At 38.5% G+C, this 13,020-nt stretch overlaps 1 protein-coding gene across 1 annotated transcript in view; it reads left to right on the forward strand.

The window, feature by feature from the left end:
* Positions 1 to 13,020, forward strand: part of CCDC15 (coiled-coil domain containing 15) — a 93,429-nt gene that overhangs the window by 7,376 nt on the left and 73,033 nt on the right.

Consider the following 13,020-nt stretch of genomic DNA (forward strand, 5'->3'; position numbering starts at 1 on the left):
TGGCTTACTGCAACCTCCTCCTCCTGGATTCAAGAGAATCTCCTGATTCTTCTGCCTCAGCCTCGCAAGTAGCTGGAGTAGGTGCCTGCCATGCCTGCCAACATGCCTGGCTAATTTTTGTATTTTTAGTAGAGATGGGGTTTCACTATGTTGGCCAGGCTGGTCTCGAATTCCTGAGCTCAAGGGATCCGCCTGCCTTGGCCTGTCAAAGTGCTGGGATTACAGGCGTGAGCCACCGCACCTGGTCAAGATAATTTTTTCTTAAAAAACAAACAAACGAAAAGCCTAGAATCTGCAGTGAGCTTGGTGTATTTGGGAATAAGTGATGGAAACTTTCTAATTGATAGTTTATAATGGAGAATAACCAAAAATGGGGTTGGATAGGGAGGAAGAAATCAGGTTATGCAAAACCTCAAATGTCACAAGATTTTAAAAAGTTTTTATAACACCCCTGCACTTTTTTTTTTTTTTTTTTTCTGGAAAGGATATGAACTACTGAAGAACGTTCAGTGACTTTGAGCCTGTAAACTTTGACCATATGACTCCATGACAATAGATGCTTTTTGATCTTACCACGTCTGTTGCAGTTTTTATCCACTAGATGTCACCATAAAACTAGACAATGAGACAGTTCAGGCACGAACTCCCTTAGTTTATCTAGAACTGGTTGGGTAAATGGTACACATAATTCACTTTCTGAATGTTAGTACACTTCTCAGTTTTCTTGTGTTGGTGTTATAGAAACATGGGATCTTGGAGTTGGAAGAGTTTAAAAAATTCATCTGACATATTGAAATATTTATGCATGAAACTGTTTGATGTCCGGAATACACTTAAATGATAAAAGAATGAGGTAAAGAAGGGAGTTACGGATGAAACAAGATTGGCTAGGAGTTGATAATGCTAAAGTGAGGTATCCATATCTCTCCATGGTGGTTCATTATAGTGTTCTGATTACTTCTGTATATGTTTGAAGTTTTCCATAGGTTTGAATTTATTTACACTTTTATTAAATGTTAGAAAAGGATATCATCTGGTCCTATCTTTCTCTCTCCAAAGAATTCTATTCTTTTTTTTTTTTTACTTTAAGTTTTAGGGTACATGTGCACAACGTACACATTTCTTTCCCCATTTCTTGTTTTTGTCAGATTTGTCAAAGATCAGATGGTTGTAGATGTGCGCTGTTATTTCTGAGGCCTCTGTTCTGTTCCATTGATCTATATATCTGTTTTGGTACCAGTACCATGCTGTTTTTGTTACTGTAACCTTGTAGTATAGTTTGAAGTCAGGTAGCGTGATGTCTCCAGCTTTGTTCTTTTGACTTAGGATTGTCTTGGCAATGCGGGCTCTTTTTTGGTTCCATATGAACTTTAAAGTAGTTTTTTCCAATTCTGTGAAAAAAGTCATTGGTAGCTTGATGGGAGTGGCATTTAATCTATAAATTACCTTGGGCAGTATGGGCATTTTCACGATATTGATTCTTCCTATCCATGAGCATGGAATGTTCTTCCATTTGTTTGTGTCCTCTTTTATTTTGTTGAGCAGTGGTTTGTAGTTCTCCTTAAAGAGGTCCTTCACATCCCTTGTAAGTTGGATTCTTAGGTATTTTATTCTCTTTGAAGCAATTGTTAATGGGAGTTCACTCATGATTTGGCTGTGTGTTTGTCTGTTATTGGTGTATAGGAATGCTTGTGATTTTTGCACATTGATTTTGTATCCTGAGACTTTGCTGAAGTTGCTTATCAGCTTAAGGAGATTTTGGGCTGAGATGATGGGGTTCTAAATATGCAATCATGTCATCTGCAAACAGGGACAATTTGACTTCTTCTTTACCTAACTGGATACCCTTTATTTCTTTCTCTTGCCTGATTGCCCTAGCCAGAACTCCCAACACTATGTTAAATAGGAGCGGTGAGAGAGGGCATTCCTGTCTTGTGCCAGTTTTCAAAGGGAATGCTTCCAGTTTTTGCCCATTTAGTATGATATTGGCTGTGGGTTTGTCATAAATAGCTCTCATTATTTTGTGATACATTCCATCAATACCAAGTTTATTGAGATTTTTTAGCAGGAAGGTCTGTTGAATTTTTTTGAAGGCCTTTTCTGCATCTATTGAGATAATCATGTGGTTTTTATTGTTGGTTCTGTTTATGTGATGGATTACTTTTATTGATTTGCATATGTTGAACCAGCCTTGTATCCCAGGGATGAAGCCAACTTGATCTTGGTGGATAAGCTTTTTGATGTGCTGCTGATTTCTGTTTGCCAGTATTTTATTGAGGATTCTCGCATCAATGTTCATCAGGGATATTGGTCTAAAATTCTCTTTTTTTGTTATGTCTCTGCCAGGCTTTGGTATCAGGATGATGTTGGTCTCATAAAATGTGTTAAGGAGGATTCCCTCTTTTTCTATTGATTGGAATAGTTTCAGAAGGAATGGTACCAACTCCTCTTTGTACCTCTGGTAGAATTCGACTGTGAATCCGTCTGGTCCTGAACTTTTTTTGGTTGGTAGGCTATTAATTATTGCCTCAATTTCAGAACTTGCTATTGTTCTGTTCAGGGATTCAACTTCTTCCTGCTTTAGTCTTGGGAGAGTCTAAATTTGGACAGGAATTTATCCATTTCTTCTAGATTTTCTAGTTTATTTGCGTAGAGGTGTTTATAGTATTCTCTGACGGTAGTTGGTATTTCTGTGGGATCGGTGATGGTATCCCCTGTATCATTTTTTATTGCGTCTATTTGATTGTTCTCTCTTTTCTTTATTAGTCTGGCTAGTGGTCTATCAATTTTGTTGATCTTTTCACAAAACCAGCTCCTGGATTCATTGATTCTTTGAAGGGATTTTTGTGTCTCTATCTCCTTCAATTCTACTCTGATCTTAGTTATTTCTTGCCTTCTCCTAGCTTTTGAATTTGTTTGCTCTTGCTTCTCTGGTTCTTTTAATTGTGATGTTAGGGTGTAGATTTTAGATCTTTCCAGCTTTCTCTTGTGGGCCTTTAGTGTTACAAATTTCCCTCTACACACTGCTTTTAATGTGTCCCAGAGATTCTGGTACGTTGTGTCTTCGTTCTCATTGGTTTCAAAGAACATCTTTATTTCTGCCTTCATCATTATTTACCCAGTAGTCATTCAGGAGCAGAATTGTTCAGTTTCCATGTAGTTGTGCAGTTTTGAGTGAGTTTCTTAATCCTGAGTTCTAATTTGATCGCACTGTGGTCTGAGAGAGAGTTTGCCGTGATTTCTGTTCTTTTACATTTGCTGAGGAGTGCTTTACTTCCAACTATGTGGTCAATTTTGGAACAAGTACGACGTGGTGCTGAGAAGAATGTATATTCTGTTGATTTGGGGTGGAGAGTTCTGTAGATGTCTATTAGGTCCGCTTGGTGCAGAGCTGAGTTCAAGTCCTGGATATCCTTGTTAACCTTCTGTCACATCGATCTGTCTATTATTGACAGTGGGGTGTTAAAGTCTCCCACTAGTATTGTGTGGGAGTCTAAGTCTCTTTGTAGGTCTCTAAGGACTTGCTTTATGAATTTGGGTGCTCCTGTATTGGGTGCATATATATTTAGGATAGTTAGCTCTTCTCGTTGGATTGATCCCTTTACCATTATGTAATGGCTTTGCCTCTTTTGATCTTTGTTTGTTTAAAGTTCTATTTTATCAGAGCCTAGGATTGCAACTCCTGCTTTTTTTTGTTTTCCATTTGCTTGGTAGATCTTCCTCCATCCCTTTATTTTGAGCCTATGTGTGTCTCTGCACGTGAGATGGGTCTCCTGAATACATCACACTTAACTCTTTTTTCAGTTTGCCAGTCTGTGTCTTCTAATTGGGACATTTAGCCCATTTACATTTAAGGTTAATATTGTTATATGTGAATTTGATCTTGTCATTATGATGTTAGCTGGTTGTTTTGCCCGTTAGTTGATGCAGTTTCTTTCTAGCGTTGATGGTCTTTACAATTTGGCATGTTTTTGCAGTGGTTGGTACTGGTCGTTCCTTGCCATGTTTAGTGCTTCCTTCAGGAGCTCTTGTAAGGCAGGCCTGGTGGTGACACAATCTCTTAGTATTTGCTTGTCTGTAAAGGATTTTATTTCTCCTTCACTTATGAAGCTTAGTTTGGCTGGATAGGAAATTCTGGGTTGAAAATTCTCTTCTATAATAATGTTGAATATTGGTCCCCACTCTCTTCTGGCTTGTAGAGTTTCTGCCAAGAGATCTGTTGTTAGTCTGATGGGCTTCCCTTTGTGGGTAATCTGACCTTTCCCTCTGGCTGCCCTTAACATTTTTTCCTTCATTTCAACCTTGGTGAATCTGACAATTACGTGTCTTGGGGTTGCTCTTCTTGAGGAGTATCTTTGTGGTGTTCTCTGTGTTTCTTGACTTTGAATGTTGGCCTGCCTTGCTACGTTGGGAAGGTTCTCCAGGATGATATCCTGAAGAGTATTTTCCAACTTGGTTCCATTCTTCCAGTCACTTTCAGGTACACCAGTCAAACACAGATTTGGTGTTTTCATGTAGTCCCATATTTCTTGAAGGCTTTGTTTCTTTTTACTCTTTTTTCTCTAAACTTCTCTTCTCACTTCATTTCATTAATTTCACCTTCAGTCATGGATACCCTTTCTTCCACTTGATTGAATCGGCTACTGAAGCTTGTGGATGTGTCACGTAGTTCTCGTGCCATGGTTTTCAGCTCCATCAGGTCATTTAAGACAACCTTAAATGGACACTGTCCATTCTAGTTAGCCATTCGTCTAATCTTTTTTCCATGTTTTTAGCTTCCTTGCGATGGATTCGAACATCATCCTTTAGCTCATAGAAGTTCGTTATTACTGACCTTCTGAAGCCTACTTCTGTCAGCTCGTCAAAGTCTGTCTCCGTCCAGCTTTGTTCTGTTGCTGGTGAGGAGCTGCGATCCTTTGGAGGAGATGAGTCGTTCTGGTTTTTAGAATTTTCAGCTTTTCTCCTCTGGTTTCTCCCCATCTTTGTGATTTTATCTACCTTTGGTCTTTGATGATGGTGACCTACAGATGGGGTTTTGGTGTGGATGTACTTTTTTTTGATGTTGATGCTATTCCTTTCTGTTTGTTAGTTTTCCTTCTAACAGTCAGGTCCCTCAGCTACAGGTATGTTGGAGTTTGCTGGAGGTCCACTCCAGACCCTGTTTGCCTGGGTGTCACCAACGGAGGCTGCAGAACAGCAAATATTGCTGCCTGATCCTTCCTCTGGAAGCTTCGTCTCAGAGGGGCACCCGGCTGTATGAGGTGTCAGTCGGCCCCTACTGAGAGGTATCTCCCCGTTAGGCTACACGGGGGTCAGGGACCCACTTGAGGAGGCAGTCTTTCCATTCTCAGAGCTCAAACTCTGTGCTGGGAGAACCACTGCTCTCTTCAGAGCTGTGAGACAGGGATGTTTAAGTCTGCAGAAGTTTCTGCTGCCTTTTGTTCGGCTATGCTCTGACCCCAGAGGTGGAGTCTACGGAGGCAGGCAGGCAGGCCTCCTTGAGCTGCAGTGGATTCCACACAGTTTGAGCTTCCTGGACACTTTGTTTATCTACTCAAGCCTCAGCAATGGTGGACGCCCCTCCTCCAGCCAGGCTGCCACCTCACTGTTCAATCTCGGACTGCTGTGCTAGCAGTGAGCAAGGCTCCATGGGCGTGGGACCCACCGAGCCAGGCACGGGGTATAATCTCCTGGTGTGCCGTTTGCTAGACCATTGGAAAAGCACAGTGTTAGGACGGGAGTGTCCCGATTTTCCAGGTACTTCTGTCATGGCTTCCCTTGGCTAGGAAAAGGAAATCCCCTGACCCCTTGCGCTTCCCGTCTCACCCTGCTTCAGCTCACCCTCTGTGGACTGCACCCACTGTCTAGCCAGTCCCAGTGAGATGAACCAGGTACCTCAGTTGGAAATGCAGAAATCACCCGTCTTCTGCATGGATCACGCTGGGAGCTGCTAGACTGGAGCTGTTTCTATTCGGCCATCTTGAAACGGACCCCCCACAATTCTTTTTATATTATCTCTATATATGGGCATCTAATTCCTGCCACGACACCTCCACTATTGGATAACTCACTACTTTTTCAGACTGGTCCTTTTATTTTTAGAAGACTTGAAATTATTACAACTATTTTTTCAACATGTTGAGTCAAAAATCTTCTTCCCTATAACTTTTATCTATTGGTCTTAATTTTGCCCTCTCAGGTAATAAAAAATAAAATACCATCTGAGAGCACTTCAAGTATTTGATTATAGTTATCATTTTTCTTTTTTGGGTTTCTATATTCCTAATGCCTTGTTGATTTCTTCTGAATACTATTTTATTTTTCAATATTCTTCTGAAATAGGACCTCAAAAACAACACAATACAGTATTTCAAATATGATTTGGCCACTATTGCTCTTAATCCATACCCCCACCTCACCCTCTACTTGATAGTACTTGGTATTACCTACTTGTTGAAAGGTCAATTAAGATTAGTTACCTAAAGTTAGGAGCTAAAATTGTAGACTGGAAGAAATTTCAAGTGCTCTTATAAAATAGAACCAATATTTTCTTTTCGTTAGGACTGATATTTATCTTTAGGGATTGAGTTTCTGTGCTGTCCCTTGACAGCTGCATTTTGGTGAGGAATTAAAGAACAACTGATCATTGTTTTAGTCTTACTGTATAACAACTTTTTATTGATCTGTCCCTATTCGGTTTGCTACTGTTTTCTGACATGGTTTATTCCAGCTTTTTGTTTCTCACTGAATCTTTTACTATCTTATTTCTATTTTTATTCTCTCTTTACATGCTAGTTTTCCAGTGTTTTAAAACCATGGAAATAATTACTTTTTGTAGTAAAGCTTTAAGTAATGTGAAATAGCCTGCTAAATTCTTGCAATCTACCATTGAAAAAACCAGTATTTTAGTCAGGCACTTTTGGCTGCAAGAACTCAGGCTAACCCAAACAAGGGGAAAGTTTATTTTAAGAATACACGTGGGTTAATAAGGGAAGAATCAGAATCTTACACAAATCCAAACTCCCTTCAGGAATGCAACTGGAGAGTTTTTCTGGATGTGAGGTAGCTCCAGTAACCTCAAGAGCATGAAATCTTTGATCTTCACAGTCATATTTAATCAGTAGCTTGATTGATTCAGTTCTTGTCATAGGGTGACCAACTTCCCCTATTAGTGTAAGATCGAGGGGTTTCCAGCACGTGGTACTTTCAGTGCTAAAACTGAGACAGTTCTAGGTAAACTAGTATAGTTGGTCCCCTTGTTTCTACATGTATGCTTCCCTCTTATTTTCTCATTTTTTTACCACTAACTGGTATTGTCATCTCTTCATCATAGCTTCATAACTTTGGTATCCTTGAGGACCTGTTAGCCTCTTTTTTCCAATTTAGGACCTTTTATGTTCAGGTCCTCTCTCTAACTTTTCTCTGGATATTTCCTAGTTTATTATCTGAGGTAAGGAATATTTATTGGCCCAGCTTGCCTTTTTGCATTAGGTCTACATTACTGGCCGTCTTGTAGATTGATAGCAATTGTGACAAAAGAAAGATAATGCAACTTGCTGCATTGCATCGGGATTCGTGGGTTATAAAAAGTGGCTCATGTAAGTTCAACTTTTTACCAGAAAATACTATACATTAAAAGTTGTATAGTATTTTCTGGTCACTGAAAAGTCTAACACATTTAAAAATCAGTGTGATATCATTTGCAAATAAACTACATTGTACTTGAATAAAATTCAACTTTGATTAGATTTTTATGGCATTAAGAATACACTTTAAATTGGTTTTGGTCTTCCATGACAATGAAGTAGGTGAAATTCTATAAATATTAGATCTCATCTATACTCTTGTCCCATGACCTACATAGTATTACTAATTGTCTCATTTATACAGTTACATATAAATTCTGTCTTATCCTTGATTGGCTAAAAAATTGCACAAACAAGTTAAAAAGAACTGAAGAATATATGAACAGTGTCATAGTTAGATATCCATATTTCTCAAATTTTATCCTTCATATTTGCTTGATGTTTTAAATTTTACTATCTAATCATTGTTTGCTTTAGATTTTAAGATGTAAATCTCAAAATTTATATAGTATAATTTTTGTTTTGTTACAAAGAAGTGCTTTTGCTCATTGTTAAAGTTATGTTTCTGTGTGCAAAATAGACGTTTTTTTTTTTTGGTGTGCAGAAGGCATTGCATCAAGGCCTGTTTTTATTTGATACACTACTACACAACCCTTGCTCCAGTCAGCTAAGGCTAGGGAGGAAGTTGCCTAAGGCTGCACCTTTAATAGGACTTGTGGGCCTGGCAGTATTCCTTAGAAGGTACTGTGATTTGGTTGTCTGGTATATCTGGGATATAGTCTCTAGGGGTCAGTGCAAGTGAAGTTTTGTTGTCATTGGTTTGTTAGGAGAACTAACAAACAGAAAGGAGTAGCATCAGCATCAACAAAAAGTACATCCACACCAAAACCCCATCTGTAGGTCACCATCATCAAAGACCAAAGGTAGATAAAACCACAAAGATGGGGAGAAACCAGAGGAGAAAAGCTGAAAATTCTGAAAACCAGAGCGCCTCTTCTCCTCCAAAGGATCGCAGCTCCTCACCAGCAACAGAACAAAGCTGGACGGAGAATGACTTTGATGAGTTGACAGAAGTAGGCTTCAGAAGGTCGGTAATAACAAACTTCTCCGAGCTAAAATGTAGGCTCATGTTCTCTAGGATATTCCTGAGGTCTGATATATGTACATATGTATTTATATATGCAATATGAGAACCAAAAATGCATTTATATGTTTATGTTGTTCATGGAGAGGAAGCTTTTTGAGAGATATTGTCTGGGATTTTTTTCTCATTTTTTACAATGAGTTTTATTAAAAGTACATATGTACATAGTTTGAACAAGTAAACAGTTGTGTGCATTGTTATTAAAAAAGATAAGTACTTTGCCCATTTCATCATTTCTTTTTTTCTTTTTTTTTAATTATACTTTAAGATCTAGGGTACATGTGTACAACATGCAGGTTTGTTACATATGTGTACATGTGCCATGTTGGTGTGCTGCACCCATCAACTCGTCAGCACCCATCAACTCGTCATTTACATCAGGTATAACTCCCAATGCCATCCCTCTCCCCTCCCCCCTCCCCACAATAGGCCCTGGTGTGTGATGTTCCCCTTCCCATGTCCAAATGATCTCATTGTTCAATTCCCACCTATGAGTGAGAACATGCAGTGTTTGGTTTTCTGTTCGTGCGATAGTTTGCTGAGAATGATGGTTTCCAGCTGCATCCATGTCCCTACAAAGGACACGAACTCATCCTTTTTTATGGCTGCATAGTATTCCATGGTGTGTATGTGCCACATTTTCTTAATCCAGTCTGTCACTGATGGACATTTGGGTTGATTCCAAGTCTTTGCTATTGTGAATAGTGCCGCAATAAACATACGTGTGCATGTGTCTTTATAGCAGCATGATTTATAATCCTTTGGGTATATACCCAGTAATGGAATGGCTGGGTCATATGGTATTTCTAGTTCTAGATACTTGAGGAATCACCATACTGTTTTCCACAATGGTTGAACTAGTTTACAATCCCACCAACAGTGTAAAGGTGTTCCTATTTCTCCACGTCCTCTCTAGCACCTGTTGTTTCCTGACTTCTTAATGATTGCCATTCTAACTGGTGTGAGATGGTATCTCATTGTGGTTTTGATTTGCATTTCTCTGATGGCCAGTGATGATGAGCATTTTTTCATGTGTCTGTTGGCTGTGTGAATGTCTTCGTTTGAGAAATGTCTGTTCATATCCTTTGCCCACTTTTGATGGGGTTGTTTTTTTCTTGTAAATTTGTTTGAGTTCTTTGTAGGTTCTGGATATTAGCCCTTGTCAGATGAGTAGATTGCAAAAATTTTCTCCCATTCTGTAGGTTGCCTGTTCACTCTGATGGTAGTTTCTTTTGCTGTGCAGAAGCTCTTTAGTTTAATTAGATCCCATTGTCAATTTTGGCTTTTGTTGCCGTTGCTTTTGGTGTTTTAGACATGAAGTCCTTGCCCATACCTATGTCCTGAATGGAATTACCTAGGTTTTCTTCTAGGGTTTTTATGGTATTAGGTCTAACATTTAAGTCTCTAATCCATCTTGAATTAATTTTTGTATAAGGAGTAAGGAAAGGATCCAATTTCAGCTTTCTACTAATGGCTAGCCAATTTTCCCAGCACCATTTATTAAATATGGAATCCTTTCCCCATTTCTTGTTTTTGTCAGGTTTGTCAAAGATCAGATGGCTGTACATGTGTGGTATTATTTTGAGGGCTCTGTTCTGTTCCATTGGTCTATATCTCTGTTTTGGTACCAGTACCATGCTGTTTTGGTTACTGTAGCCTTGTAGTATAGTTTGAAGTCATGTAGCACGATGCCTCCAGCTTTGTTCTTTTGACTTAGGATTGTCTTGGCAATGTAGGCTCTTTTTTGGTTCCATATGAACTTTAAAGTAGTTTTTTCCTATTCTGTGAAGAAGGTCATTGGTAGCTTGATGGGAGTGGCATTGAATCTGTAAATTACCTTGGGCAGTATGGCCCATTTCCTCATTTCTTCTTCCTCAAAAGCAACTATTTGAATTCTTTTATATTTTGGTGTTAATACTCATATTTCTAAGTAACATGCTAGTAGTATTCCTTCTTAATTAAAACAAAATTAGACATTTATATTGATTTCCCACTAGGAAGGATGAGGATTTATTCCTCTTTCTATCTGCTGCCACCACTACACGTGCACTCTTTCCACCCTTGTCCTCTCTTTGTAGTTATATTATAATTTTGCTGAGGTCTATGTTAAGCATTTATGTTGTTATGACTATATAAACATTAATCACAACTGATCCATAAGTAAACTATGATTACTTTTCCTTCTGTGTATGGTTTTTTGTTTTATCTGGAGTTATATTGATTTTTCATTTGCTAGGTATTCTGTTTATCTAATTATGAGTTATTCATCTCCATCAGGGAATCTAAGCCTTAGTCAGAGATTTAATGGTAGTCTTTGTTAATAACAGTAACAACTACAAAAGAATCAATAGTGTGCCTAAGGTTCTAGATAGAAAAGACTTTTGGTCAAATTTTATGTTTTGAATGTTGACATACATATAACACATGCACATATGCATATGTACATTTAAACATATATATGTAAGTATACATACAAATGTGTATATATACACCACAGACATTCACACAGTTACACATATATGTAATGACCACCATCATCTTGAAGAGAAATGTGCTTATCTACTTGTTCATTTTAATTATTACATAATTTAATTTATAATATCCCTCTGGGTTCTATGTTTTTGCTAAATTGCTTGTTAACATTAACTTTAGTCTTTGTATTAGTTTCTGGTGACTGCTGCACATTAGTTCAAAGTTAATGACTTAAAAAATTACAGAAATTTATTATCTCTCAGTTCTGGAGGCCAGAAGTCCAGAATCAGCTTCACTAAACCAAAATGAAGGTGTCATCAGGGCTGTGCTCCATCCTCAGGTTCTAGGGGAAAGTTTGTTTTTTTGACAATTCCAGCTTTTGGTGTCTGCTGGCATTCCTTTTCTTGCGGCTGCATCACATAAATCTCTGCATGGCATTTTCACACCACCTTCTCTTCTGTATGTTGAATCTCCCTCTACTTCTCTCGTTAGGACCCATATGGATAATCCAGGGTTATCTTCTCAACGTCCTTAAGATCTCAAGATCCTTAACTTAATCACATTTGCAAAGGCCATTTTTTTAAAATAAAGTAATATTTACAGGTTCTAGGGATTAACACTTGGTATCTTTGGGTGGCCATTATTCACCCTATGACAGTCCTCAAAGCATGTCATGGAAAAAGCCTTTCCAAGATTGAGGCTTGGTGAAGGGTTATGGTAACTGTAGAGAAACGGAAGAAAAATAATGTATATTCTAGCTGCTGAACCAGTTGAAATATCCTGCTTAAGGGCCTATAATCAATGTGACTCTAATAGAGGTTTGGATTTGATGGGAAATGAAAATTCCAAACCCCTATTTCAAATTTATTAAAATGGGGATTTTTAAATCCTTGGTCACATGGTGCAGGGCAATAACACCTACCTTAAGTGGCAATGAATAAAACAGGCATAGTCATGGGGCTATTTTTTTGGTAATTTCAGCTACACATATCTCTTTTTGCATTGTGAACAACTCTATCTTGATTCCCTTTGGCCACTCGGCAGCTGACCAAATCTACAAGCCTTCCTCTTGGCAAAACAAAGAGTAGTATATTTCAAGCTGATTTCTCTGGGTAGAGGTATAGACCTCTAGAAACAAGTATAAATAGAGGTGATGTGCTGTAAAAACTCTGAGCTAGTAGAGTGTTTTCATCCTTAGGTAATTATTAGCAAAAGCCATAAAATTTATTTTATTTTTTTTTTAGACAGAGTCTTGCTCTGTCATCCAGGTTAGAGTGTAATGGTGCAATCTCAGCTCACTTCTGCCTTGATCTCCAGGCTCGAGCAATCCTTCCACCTCTCGCACCTCAGCCTCTTGAGTTACAGACTACAGACGTGTGCCACCACGGCAAATTTTTTTGGTATTTTCTGTGGAGAAGTCATAGTCATCATTTCTCTTCAAGGGAGAATTGATATTATTAAACTTTCAGTGAATGGGTTAGTAGTTGTCTTGACTTTGCCATAATTTTACTGACTAGTACAAGATATACTTTTCCTCCATGTGATACAGTACTTATCTTTATTTTTTTATTTGTATTTTTATTTATTTATTTATTTTTGAGATGGACTCTCTGTCACGCAGGCTGGAGTGCAGTGGCATGTTCTCATCTCACTGCAGCCTCTGCCTCCTGGGTTCAAGCAATTCTCTTGCCTCAGCCTCCTGAGTAGCTGGGATTACAGGTGCGCGCCACCACGCCTGGCTAATTTTTGTATTTTTAGTAGAAATGGGGTTTCACCACATTGGCCAGGCTAGTCTCGGTCTTGAACTCCTGACCTCAG

This window comes from Trachypithecus francoisi, unplaced genomic scaffold (genome assembly GCF_009764315.1).
Source record: "Trachypithecus francoisi isolate TF-2019V2 unplaced genomic scaffold, Tfra_2.0 Lachesis_group8, whole genome shotgun sequence".
Lineage (NCBI taxonomy): Eukaryota > Metazoa > Chordata > Mammalia > Primates > Cercopithecidae > Trachypithecus > Trachypithecus francoisi.